This window comes from Typopeltis vanoorti, chromosome 13 (genome assembly GCF_054136105.1).
Source record: "Typopeltis vanoorti isolate ZY-2024b chromosome 13, IOZ_Tvanoo_1.0, whole genome shotgun sequence".
In the NCBI taxonomy this organism is placed as follows: Eukaryota; Metazoa; Arthropoda; class Arachnida; order Uropygi; family Thelyphonidae; genus Typopeltis; species Typopeltis vanoorti.
The window spans coordinates 107,912,089-107,922,656 of NC_143561.1; positions in this window are offsets into that span (position 1 = coordinate 107,912,089).

The following is a 10,568-nucleotide window of genomic DNA, read 5'->3' on the forward strand; positions in this document are numbered from 1 at the left end:
CGGTTCTTCTCAGTAGTCGGTGTGCTAGGACGGGGCGGCCGACACTGAGTGGAACCAATGCTGAGCGGTTCTGCTTAAACGGGGTGCTAGGACGGGGCGGCCGTCAATAAGTGGAACCAACGCTGAGACATGGACGGTCTTTCGCCCACTATGGAGTGGCCTAGAGATCGTCCGATTTTTTGAGATTTTACCCTTTACTTACTAATCAGGGTAACAAATGGCAATGCTGTAGCCAATGAAGTTTTAACTGAGGCTCGGCTATTGCCGTTACCCAGCCATGACTAGAGCTTTTTAGCTCAATAACATCCCACCCACACAGATTTTCTTCATTCAGATGACGGGATAAAGAGTCAAGGACTCAGTCCATCGCCCAGTTCTTATAAGAATTTGGATCTGAATTTCAGATTGGTGATTTTGAGATTAATACCCTTGGAGGGTAATGGATGGCAATGCTGAGGCTTCGCTACTGCTGTTACCCTCTTGCCATGATCAGAGCTTTAATAGCTCAATAACACCTTATCCCTACACTGTCCTCTACAGATAACGGGGAATATGAAAAGCATTCTTGCTTCGCCCCTTTAAGCCAGTCCTTATAAGGACTGGGCTTAAAGGAATTTGGATCAGGGGAATCAATCGACCGTGAGATGCGGTGATTGATTCATTCAATCCAATACCCTTGGAGGGTATTGGATGGCAGTGCTGTAGCCAATGAAGTTCTAACTGAGACTCGGCTATTGCTGTTACCCTCCTGCCATGATCAGAGCTTTAATAGCTCAATAACACCTTATCCCTGCTCAGTTCTCTACAGATAACGGGGAAGATGAAAAGCATTCTTCCTTCGCCCCTTTAAGCTAGTCCTTATATTATATATAATGCTGAATTTGAGGTTATGGTAGAAAGCAATGATGTCTGACGTGCGGGATTTTGATATTTGATATAAAATGTGATTCAAGGAATTTTGACTAGTAAATTTACTAGTAGTAAATAGTTTTACTACTATAAACAATCGGTTTATTTTTCAAACAGGTCCAAAGAATCAGCTAAGTAGGTAAGTCACAAATTTCAAAACAAGGGCGATACGCTAGGCCTACTGCCATTAGTATCGCCATCGTTTCATTGCTTCATTTACTTCATTAGAAACTGTCTACTTATTATTATTGTGGAAAGGGAAAGGCATGTCCTGCTCTACAGAACAAGGCTTGGGTCTAACCATGGATGCACCGTACGAAGAACTTAATTTTAAAAAGCTTCTGGCAATATGTAAACACGTAGGCAATCTGCTTCACACAAAATGGCCAGGAAAAGTTGTAGTTCATGAAATAAAAGAAGTTGATGCAGATGACTCTTAACTCTGAGAACTTCTTCAAGACAGCGCTAGCGAAATAGCAACAACTACTGAGGATAATCCCCTTACTGACCACATCGATTATCAGGAGGTTCGCGCTCGCAAAAAAACGCCAAACTGCAGCCTCTGAACCACCCAATGTGGATGAAATGGAAGAAGATGGCCCTCTCCCGGACTCTCCTACCTCCTCAAGGGAAAAGATACCCCCGATTATTCTGCGTGAAAAGAATAAATGGATGTCGATAAGGACTACGATGTACAACTTACAGATCTCATACAGCCAAGCGATGAATGTCACAGACGGTATTAAAATCCAACCCAGGACAGTGATGGATTATCGAAGGTTAACCTCTGAACTGAATACTAGGGGTATTCAGTACCACACTTTTCACTAGGATCAGAAACAAACCTCAAGGTAGTGATTAGAGGTGTATCTGAAGATGTTTCCACAAAAGAAATCACTGCAGATCTACACTAGAAAGATTTACCGCCCGTAAAGGTCACCAGAATGACCAGGAGAGACAGGACTCCAATGCCACTGGTATTAGTAGAGATCAGTCAAACCTACAAGCACATATATGATCTGACGTCCATCTGTGGACTGAAAATCACTATAGAACGATTAAGGAAAAGGGCTTCAACAAGGCAATACCACAGATGTTAGAAGTTTGGTCACGCCCAGAAAATGTGTAAGGCTGAATTTAAATGCTTAAAATATGCCCAACAAATACATGTTCTAAGTCACAATCTACCCCGGCTAAATGTGCCAACTGTGGCGGTCCTCATACTGCCAACTACAGAGGATGCGCGCACAATCCAAGAAATAGAAAACTAGAAGAAGGAACATACTCTTCCTCTCTTAGCACACCAACGTCAGAGACTATTTCACAGACTCCTAAAGATCAACATAAAGGGTCAGAATCCCATCTGCTGAAGTCAGAGGCCCCTAAAAGAACAACTCAGAAACAACAATCTAGGACATATGCGGATGTAACTCGCCCTAAACAGACATCTCTGGAACAGCCAACATCACATCCAAATCTGACAGCTATCATTACCTCTTCATTGGCAAATATGCTGTTGGATTTTAGCAGATCCAACCCCTCACCATGCTCTACAAATAGATTTCTAAAGGACACACAAGTCATTATCTCAGCGCTCACTCATGAACAGAAATAAAATAAAACCAGATTCTTTACAGATCATAGCATGGAATGCGAAAGGATTAAGAGGTAGAATCTTGGAGCTCCGGGAGTTCGCCCAAAGGCGTCAGCCAGATATGCTCTTGATAAATGAAACCCATCTCCGACCATCAGATAATCCCAAAATAAATGGATACCAGATGTACAGAACTGACAGATTATCCTGCAGATGAGGCGGCACTGCTATTTACATGAAAAATTACATCAATCATCACTCTATAAATATTCCATCCATTCCATTCTGTTCTGAGAATTAACATAATTACGTAACCATCTAACAATATATGATTATTCAGTCCTTGGGGGGGGGGACTAGAATCTACATAAGTTTGACTCCCAACATTCTAACGATGGTCGATTTTCTAAGCTATTTCTGTGTCTTTTGCTTTACATGTTTCATTGAAGTATATAAAGCAAAAGACTCTGGAATTAAAATTGGTCCAACCAGATCAATCGTTGGGCAGTATTGAGAAGGAAACACAGCACGACCTAAACCACAATGCATACGGCCATGGGCTGGAAGCGAAAATACTTTTGATCCAAGAGATTAAAGGAATAAATAACAGGACAGCAACAAGGAATTCAAACGGTTTTACTGAGAACGCATGCGGTTCGACAGACACAAAATATCTATAGGCCCTGAACATAAAAATAGTCATCACTACTCGGAAAAAAAAAAAAAAATGAAGCAGAAATTGAGTATTGGTTCGACACAGCGCGTTACATTATCTTCGCCTTCTGATGAATAATACAAAAAGAAATTAAGAAACAAGTCATTATAAGTAACATTTCTTTACGTATCGAAAGGCTTTTAGAGGTGCATCGATAGGGTTGCTGAGCGTTTTATGCACAACTGGAAAGTAATTATAAGAGTATAAGTCGGAAACTTTACAAGTAAAAAGTGAAAAACAAGAAACTATTTATCAAAACTTATTAAGGGACATTAGCAGAATACGTGAATTTAAAATCAGTACGAGATGCAACTCTGTTAACCTAGAAAAAAAAAATTCTAACTGGAACTATGTTGAGTACCAAATAATTCTCGTTTAATTCTTATGATTTATCGCTCGCCAAAAAACAAGTAGATTCCTCGGAAAGTATATCACAATACAAAAAGGAATTAAAAAAGCTTCTCAGACAGTCCAGTGCTCTTTCTGCACCCTCTGTCCAAAAAGAAACTGAACTTTTTGAAAATATAGAAGAAACTAGTAGCGCCACCTGTTGTATCTTTTTGTTGTCGCAAGCGGCAACCTTCATTAGCGTTGTGTCTTTTGCTTTACATGTTTCTAAGGGTACTGGCAACTGTTTATGACATTTGTTTCATTAGAAGCCGAGTTATAGCGCCAAGAGTGACAGTGTGGTTTGACGAACGCTCGGAAAATGAGTTTCAAACAGAGAGCTGCAATTGATATTTGTGTTAAACTTGGTAAACGTTTTTACCGAAACGCATCAAATGCTTCAAAAAGCATACTGTGATGAATGCTTATCCCGTACTCAAGTTTACGAGTGGTTGAAGCGATTTCAAAGTGGTTGTGAGACACTCGAGGACGACGAAAAGCCGGGCCGTCCAAAAACTGGACTGAGCGAAGTTAACATCCAAAAAAAGTGCGTGATTTCATCAAAGAAAACCCGAAATCGTCCCTGAGATTGGTTGAAGATGAATTGGGGATTCCAAAATCAACTGTGCACAACATTTTGACCGAGGGTTTGGGTCTTCGTAAATTGAATTCGCGATTTTTTCCCCACAAGTTGACCGACGACCAAAAAATTGAACACTGCAAGGACCTCATTAAAACCGCTCGTAAGGACTAAAATTTTCTTGAAGCGATCGTTACTGGTGACGAAACGTGGTGTCTTGAGTATGAGCCCGAAACAAAGCGCCAGAGTGCTGAGTGGTGGAGACCTCCAGAGAGGGGCATCCGAAAAAAAGTCGCTTGGAGAAGTCAAAAGTAAAGACAATGCTGATTTGTTTCCACGATTCCAAGGGCATTATTCACAAAGAATTTGTCCCGCCTGACCAAACGGTCAATGGTGAGTTTTATCTCGAAGTTTTGAAGCGATTGATAACAAGAATTCGTCGCATGAATATCGTGACGACCGACCGTTCGTCAAAACACACTCTTGGCACTATAACTCGGCTTCTAATGAAACGAATGTCATAAACAGTAGACACAACACTAATGAAGGTTGCCGCTTTCGACAACAAAAAGATACAACAGGTGGCGCCACTAGTTTCTTCTATTTTCAAAAACTTCGGTTTCTTTTTGGACAGAGGGTGTATAAGGGGGTAAGCCTATGCCGCACACAATTTCGAAACACAGAGGGCAGCGAAGCAATCAGCCTGTCTGGCTCCGAAACCTTGAACAAAAATGTGAGCGGTGCATATCTTTTCTGTAATATTAAAGCAACTTTCGACCAGAAAGGAAATAGCAGCGCCATCTTTTGTTAAATGAGGTAATTATTAAAATAATATCGAATTCATTGTTTATATGAGATCGGCAATAAACACAAATATGTTACATGATTTGGTGAGCATCAGCGAATTGGGTTGAGGCCCTTTACGCTAAAGAAAATTCTGTGAAGACTTCTAGACATAACATAAAATTTATTTTTTTGGAGTTAAAGGTTATCGCATTTTAAAAAGTTTATTATTTGCACACGATAAAAAAAAAAGTATACTTAAATATTTAGAATGAGAGAGAAGCACAGGAATAGCAAGTGTTGGTAATTCCCTATTAAAATTTAAGATAGGCCGATGAGTGTCAAATAAGAATCATTTTTCAACATTCATTCATTTATTTCATTTTTAATTTTAATTACTGGCTGTAGGTGGCGCCACTAACAAGATACAACAGAAAGAGAATTCTGTTCCACGATTGCCTTGTAATTTCGGAGCATAATGAATATCTGACAGTCGACAGATATTATAATGACTACATGCTTAGATTATGATCTAAACATATAATCATTATTGTCATCGTTGTGGTCGCTCCTTTGCAGGTCAGCTGTAAATTGACACCTTCACGGATGTCACTGCGCCACTCACACTCAAGGAAATTGGACTAAAATGAAACCTATTGAGATCACAGTTCGACTTGAATCTGTCGATTGTCAATGCCAAGTTATCAGCATTTACTTTTCAATGACCTGGATAAAGGTGTCAACAGTGGCCTTCCTTGAACACTTAAGACATTCAGTTATCACAAGAGTTTCAACAAAAAAGCAGAGTTCTTAAACTGACAATAACACTAAGAAGACAGTCCTTAAAATGAGTTTAATGACTCAGTTCGGTCGGGATCTCGACTAATAATTTTTCACTGAAGACTTTCCTTGACATATTTATTGGAAAACTGTGGCATTACGTAAGGTCAGTGAATTCTAACCCTCGACTGTATTTATTATTATCAATAATAACTACATGACTTTCAATGGCACATGAAGACATTCTCAATAAAATAAATCCAAAGCCTTTGACTACCTAATAGAGATATATAACTGGAAGCAGAATTTTTTTTAAAAGTAAATTCGGTCGATTCTCTTTCGTTGCATCATTGGTGTGACAATTCCTGGTATAATTCAGATTGTATGTAGTTTGGAAATTCGATAAGAGATGGCGCTTCTGTACAGACAGTATGAATTTTATTAAAATAAATAATTTATCTGACGCAAGTTAACTCGTTGTTGACTTCTAGTTGTTAAAATTATATTCTTATTATACACGATAATTAAGAAGATTATCTACTGATATATTTATAAATATTTTACTAACATAATAAAATGTTTATAAATATTTTATTATGCAATTTCCACCACTGAACATGAGTATAACCTACAGCACTTCTCACTTTTAAAAGTTGACTACGAAATTGTTGCTTAATTTTGTATGAAATGATCTCTGTTCTTAAACTTTGCTTGCATACTTTTTTTCCCTAAATCTTGTCTGATCAGTAAAATGCTTTTTGGAGATTTTTCGCAAAAAGAATCAAAGAGTTTTTTTTACTTATTTTGCAAAATAATAACACACAGAAATCGCAAACGATGTTTTGCCTCATACTTACAAATGACGCGAAGGACAGGTGGAAACTATTACGTCATCCTAATGGTCACGCATGTGCCGTACGTAAATCATTTGAAATGACCTTCGCATGAGTGATATTTTATAAAATATGGATGGCAATTTTGTAGATGATTACATTCATGTTTCATAGGATATAAAATAATAATAATAAAACAAAATACTAAGAAAAATATTGTCTTCCATGCGACTGGAAATGAAAGATATGAAATCAGAAGATATTTAATCTAAAATATTTTATTACTATACAAATTTATTAGTTTCGGTCGCTTCCACTCATTTTAATCCGACTTTTTTCTTGCTGTGTATTTAATTGCTGGAACTGACGTTCAATTTCTAATGGATACACCCTCCTCCCCGTAAACGCCACTGCAGTGAGGCACACGTGAGTAACTATACATCCCAGTCAAAAACAGACCAACGAAAACTAATTCAAGTCACTACTGGTTGTTCTTTTTTTTTTTTTTTCGTTAGTGGGTGAAGCAAGAATGCTTTTCATATTCCCAGTTATCTTAGACTAGTGATTTTCAACCTTTTCCATAATACGGCACACACACCTAGACTAATTATTAAAATTCTGCGGCACACTAAAAGTATATTATTTTAATTTTTTTTTTATGATCTGATTGATTTACACACACAAGAAGAGGGAAGACCAGACACTAATAAACAAATGCGCAAATTACGACATTATTTCTTTCAATTAATTTGTTTCATAAGCCCTTTCTAATTAAGACAATCCTTCGGCCACTCCCTACAGTGACGCCCCCCCCCCCTCACCACTGAGCAGAACCGCTCATATTCCAGGGAAAAGCATCCACCGACAAGTCCCCTCACGGACCAAGCCGGAGAATACCCTCTCCAGAGACTCAAAATGCTCTCTCAGGACCCCCCCCCCCCCCCGAAATCTAAGCCCTTCTCACCGGGAGCAAAATTCCGGAAAAAACCTAAGAGAGCAAAACTCTCGAAACTCTGCGTCCCATTTTAGTCGCCTCTTACGACATGCATGGGCTATAGTAGCGCTATTTTCTTATTCCGGCCACCACACAGGTTTCACTACTGGTCCTTATATTCCTTATAAGGAGTGGCTTAAAGGGACGAAGCAAGAATACGTTTCATCTTCCCCGTTATCTGTAGAGGACAGTGTAGGGATAAGGTGTTGTTGAGCTATTAAAGCTCTGATCATGGCAAGAGGTAGCAGCAATAGCCTAGCCTCAGTAAAAACTTCATTGGCTACACTGCCATCCACTACCCTCCAAGGGTATTAATCACCGTATCACACGGTCGATCACACCTCTTTAACACATTCCAATCATCAAAAGTCCTTATCCTTATAAGGACTACATTAAACGGGCGAAGCAAGAATGCTTTTCATCTTCCCCGTATCTGTAGAGGACAGTGTAGGGATAAAGTGTTATTGCGCTATTAAAGCTCTGATCATGGCAATAACATTGCCATGAGGGTAACAGCAATAGTCGAGCCTCAGAACTTCATTGGCTACAGCATTGCCATCCATTACCCTCCAAGGGTATTAATCACAGCATCTCACGGTCGATTATTCATCTCCACTCACTACTGGTTCTTAAAAGAACTGGGCGATGGACCGAGTCCTTGACTCTTTATCCCGTCATCTGAATGAAGAAAATCTGTATGGATGGGGGTGTTATTGAGCTAAAGGCTCTAGTCATGGCTGGGTAACGGCAATAGCCGAGCCTCAGTTAAAACTTCATCGGCTACAGCATTGCCATTTGTTACCCTGGAAGTCCTCTTCACTCATTACTGGTCCTTATATCCTTATAAGGACTGGCTTAAAGGGGCGAAGCAAGAATGCTTTTCTACCCAAGTTAAAAATACTTTCTACAAGAATGCTTTTCATCTTCCCCGTTATCTGTAGAGGACACTGTAGGGATAAGGTGCTATTGAGCTACTAAAGCTATGATCATGGCAGGAGGATAACAGCAATAGCCGAGCCTCAGTTAGAACTTCATTGGCTACAGATTGCTATACATTACCCTCCAAGGGTATGGATTTGATTTCCACTCACTACTGGTCCTTATCCTTATAAGTACTGGCTTAAAGGGGCGAAGCAAGAATGCTTTTCATCTTCCCCGTTATCTGTAGAGGACAGTGTAGGGATAAGATGTTATTCAGCTATTAAAGCTCTGATCATGGCAGGAGGGTAACAGCAATAGCCGAGCCTCAGTTAGAACTTCATTAGCCACTGCATCGCCATTCATTAACCTCCAAGGGTGCTCACTACTGGTTCTTAAGTTCTTAAAAGAACTGGGCGATGGACTGAGTCGTTGACTCTTTATCCCGTCAACTGAATGAAGAAAATCTGTGTGGATGGGATGTTATTGGGATAAAATCTCTATTCATGACTGGGTAACGGCAATAGCCGAGCCTCAGTTAAAACTTCGTTGGCTACAGCATTGGTGTACTTTTCAGCTACTATACATATAATCGTATTAAAGGATATAAAAAGGTGTTTTGATTTTCTGCAAACAATAACTTCAATATTCTTATAATCTCCAATGTTTTTATAAAATCAAAAACAATATTATCGAGACGCGTATATTTTATGGCACGTTTCAATATAAATTATTAAATAGTGTCTGTTATTTAAATATACATGACTAGCCAGGTTTATTTTTAGATAATGAAACACAGGAAACTGTTTAAGTGCATTACAAACGTTAAAAAAACAGCACAGTACAGTAGTATGAGAAATGTCAGACTCGAGAATTGCTAATAGATGGCGCTGATGATAGTAAATTACGTCAGATCTATGGTTGGAGATTGGTCTCATTTTACAATGACATTAACGAACTCACGCGATTTGTGAAATCTACCAGGACTTTAAAAAAAAAAGATATCTTTAAAAGTCCTGTTACATTTAAAAGATATCTGAGGAATCTTTTAAACATCCAAAATGCAGACCGATGCCAATATTAACACAAACGTAACTATATACAGTAGAAATATTTACACACCGATGAGTAAAATAATCAGATTTAATTGCAAATTTCCAGTTGACTATTCAGTTGCAAAATTTCACGTACATATATCCCTACGAAAATATTAGGCCAAGGAGAGATTCAAGGAATGACTCCCGTAGAACACAATGTTCGTTTTGTATTGACCAGGTCAATACCTTGTTCTGATTCTTGAAGAGTATTCTTTCCCAAATGGGACAGGGAAAAAAAATGCTCAGCTTTCTCCACAAGGCGTTTCACAGCCTACTTCGTGAAGTGAACGCAACTGACGACACTCACGTGCTCTCCCGCCCGCACTATTAAGCAATACGTTTAACAGAAAGGTGAAATTTCCTGCTAAATTATGTCACCTATCCGAATGTATTTGCTTCGTACAGGTTCGCACTTTAGACGTATTCCAAATATTTAGTTTTCAAACGACCATATATATATATATATATATATATATATATATATAGAGAGAGAGAGAGAGAGAGAGAGAGAGAGAGAGAGAGAGAGCAGAATTGGTCTGGGAGGGGAAACCGGAGCACTCGGAGAAAAATCATCCTCACAGCTGGGAGTCAAAGACTGAATGCGAAAAAAAGTTCTAGCTTATAAAAAAAATAATAGAAATATGTCGTGTGTGTATATATATACGACATATTTCTATTATTTTTTATATGTCTATATTTGGCGGCCAGCATGGATTTACTAAAGGAAGATCGTGCTTTAGCAACCTGCTTACTTTTTATAATAAAGTGACAAATGCGTTGGATAAGGGTGTTGCATATACAGTGGTATATTTAGATTTTTCAAAGGCGTTCGATAAATTGCCACATGATAAGCTGGTAATTAAATTGAAACGGATGGGGCTGAACTGTAGATTGGTTCGCTAGATTGGAAATTGGCTGTCTGATAGGTATCAGCCAGTTGTCTATGGAGGAGCGATATCCCAGAAGAGGAAAGTTACT